This window comes from Neopelma chrysocephalum, unplaced genomic scaffold, assembly GCF_003984885.1.
Source record: "Neopelma chrysocephalum unplaced genomic scaffold, ASM398488v2 Primary Assembly neopelma1_200, whole genome shotgun sequence".
Classification (NCBI taxonomy): Eukaryota; Metazoa; Chordata; class Aves; order Passeriformes; family Pipridae; genus Neopelma; species Neopelma chrysocephalum.
The window spans coordinates 72,188-75,281 of record NW_020897862.1 but is presented as its reverse complement, the minus strand read 5'-3'; the positions used below and the strand labels follow the sequence as shown (position 1 = coordinate 75,281).

The 3,094-nt window shown below is 45.1% G+C and overlaps 1 protein-coding gene across 1 annotated transcript in view; it reads right to left on the bottom strand.

Moving 5' to 3' along the window:
- Positions 1-2,768: 2,768 nt before the first annotated feature.
- CCDC30 (coiled-coil domain containing 30) overlaps positions 2,769-3,094 on the bottom strand; it is a 37,172-nt gene continuing 36,846 nt past the window's right edge. Inside the window, exon 22 of the mRNA XM_027702923.1 lies at positions 2,769-3,094. This exon is cut by the window's right edge and continues 313 nt beyond it. The gene's annotated coding sequence lies outside the window, so the exon portion shown is untranslated.

Here is a 3,094-nt window from a genome sequence, read left to right as displayed (position 1 = left end):
CCTTGGAGAAATACACGAGGTCTGGGGACACTGCAAGGAGGGAGCCAGGAAAGGGCTCTGTCTTGGCTGCAGCTCCTCGTGCTCGAGCTACTGTCCTCCTCCTCTCCATCTCACCATGGTCCCAAACTGGGGCACCAGATCCTGGGAGCAGCTCCCCACGGTTGTTCCTAGTCCTGCTTCCAGGGAAGTGGGCACTGGGGTGTTGTCAAGAGAGGCAGAACGTCCCACTGTGACCTCAGTGTGTGGCTGCAGGGCCACATACACCCCTGGCACCTGCCAGGCTTCACCCTACGAGGGGAAGGAGGCTGCACTTGTCCTTTTGAGGGGCTGCCCCCACAAATATCCCTTTCCAAAGAGTCACCACCAAGCACTGCTGGCCCTCACCTGAGAAGCCCCAGACATGGTGACTTTCTTCCCAGACAAAGGAGTCTGAGAAACTTGGAGGGTGAAAAAAATTGAGTTGGGAAAAACCCCGCCCCAAACTGAGGTAATTTGAGCTTCAGGAGTCCTTGGTCCTGAGTGGCACTACCAGGGAATGTCTGGAATTGTGGAATCATTAAATGTCCTGAGCTGAAGGGACCCACAAGGATCCTCCAGTCCAACTCTTCTCCCTGCACAGACACCCCAGCAGTCCCACCATGGAGCCCCCAAAATGATAAGAAGGATGTTGGACTCAGTATTTATTCACAGGCAGTTTAGGGGATGTGGGGGGACTCCAAAATCTCCCCCCCCTCAAGCCAAAAAACCCCCAAAGAGGCCTCCCAAAACACCCTGGGTGGGGTGACCCCATACTGGGGCAGGGTCCCCAAAACTGCAGCCCCTCCAAAACATTCGTTGTGCCCCTCCATGATTTTTGGGGTGCAAGGGTGGCCCCTTTTCAGACCTCCCCCCTCCCAGGCACTGGAAGTCAGTGCAGGCATTTTGGGGGGCTGCAGCAGACTGGGAGAGCCCTGGGGGTGAGGGTGTTGGAAACAATAGAACTTTTTAATAATTTTAATTATTTAATTATTTATGTGATTATTTATTTGTTTATTTTAATTATTTAATTTTAACGGGTTTCATTAATTTTTAATTGTTTTAATTAACCATAACCAAGGATATCAGTTATGAATAGTTGGTTATTCTTAAATTACTCTAGCACATTAGATTAAATTTCTCCTTAGCAAAGTTTTCATGAGCTACTTTTGCAGGAAGAGTTTGGGAAAATTACTGAAACTGAAGTTTTGATAACCTAACTTTGTTCATGTGCTTCAATGAACAAAGCCAGAGAGAGAAAGATGGATTGTTGAAATTGGAAATATGGGATGCAGAACTTCTGGACCACAAGGACACTTTGCAGAAATAAGAAGACAAAGAAGAGACTAAGAAAATCTCAGTATTTGTGATGGAAAGTCCCCACCAGAGGAAAAAGGTCCTAAAAAGACTAAAAAAAATATGGACTAATTAACAAAACCAGCAAGAAATCAATAACCAATAGGGGACAATTATTATAATTAATGAAATTACTTATAATCATTATAATTAATATATAATAATTAATTATAATTATTATAATTAATTAAATAGAATTAGGTAATTTAGAACCAAGGAACACGAATTTCTTTGTTTTCTAACAATGTGTAAACAGGTGAACAAGTTTTGCATCAGGGTCAGTGGATTTTGTCAGTCACACAGACACCTCCTGGCCAAAATTGAATTGATTCCTGACTCACTGACACTAAAAAGACAAAGTCAGAGGGGTTTATTTATTTATTTTCATGATTTTGGAGGATTTGGCAGTAGGGGGAGAATCTCCTCTGTGTCTTTGTGCTGTGCCCTCGCAATAAAGTTTTGTTACAAGAGAAAAAATAGTGGGTTTTTTTTTTTAAACTACTACAAAAAATCACAGCAGAGCCCAGGCTGGGGGGAATGTTGCTCTGGGATGTTGGGAAGGCTCCACAGGGATCAGGACAGGCTGGAGCAACAGGTCAAGGCCAATTCTTCACTCTGAGGAGCTGCCACTTTGGATGGAGCAGGAATGTCTTGAGTGGCAGTTGCTCCGTGGTTTCTCAGCTCCATGTTCCCAAGCCTGTGGTGATTCCAGCAGAGCCTGGATGTGGTGTCTCCACACCATTCCACGCTCTTCTGTTTCCCTTGGAACAAGCACATCAAGCTTCCAGCACCCAGGTTACAGGCTCTGTTGTTTGGGGAACTGTTGGGGAAGAGATCCCTTACATGCCAACAGAATTCCATCCTGGAAGCTTCCTTAGTATTACAGCCCCTCATGGGATGCACATGGAACTTCAGTCTCAGTCATTTTCCCCCAGTAATTCTTCCACACCCGTGGAAAAGGGCCTGAGGTTGCTGGTTGGCAACAGCTGAGCAGAGAATCGTGGATTCATGGAATGGTTTGGCTTGGAAGGGACATTAAGGCTCAGCTTGTTCCACCCATGGCAGGGACACTTTCACTATCCCAGGTTGCTCCAACCTGGCCTTGGACACTCCCAGGGCTGGGGCAGCCACAGCTTCTCTGGGAATTCCATCCCAGCCCCTCCCCATCCTCACAGGGAGGAATTTTTCCCAGTATCCCACCTAACCAAGGACCTTTTGTAGAAACCAGAAGATAGAGAAAAGAATTAACAAAGAATTCAGTCCACGTGCTGGAAAGCCCCTTCTGGGAAAAAAGATACTAAAAATGTGGATTTAATTAGCACAGAAATTGAGAAATCAACAACCAATGAAGTAAAATACTGGCCAATGAAAGAGAATGATGTCATTAAGAACCAATGAACATTAATTTCTTTTCTTTATAAAATTTATAGATTTGGCCTGGACAAGGAATTAGGGTTGAGGGAAGACATACTTCACCCCACCCCTCTTCCATGTTTATGAGTTTATCTACAAATTCCAACCTCCAGTGTCTCTGGGATGACACAAACACATTATGGGGGGTACATGGAAAAAAAAATAAAACTGGATTAATTTAGCTGGAAAATATCCCAGAAATCCCTAGGTCAGTCCATTTGGCAATTCTTCTCTTCGCAGTCTCTGTCATCCCACGGCACCAGGAGCCCCAGTCCTGCATCCAGGTGACACTGCACAACATTCCCAGGAG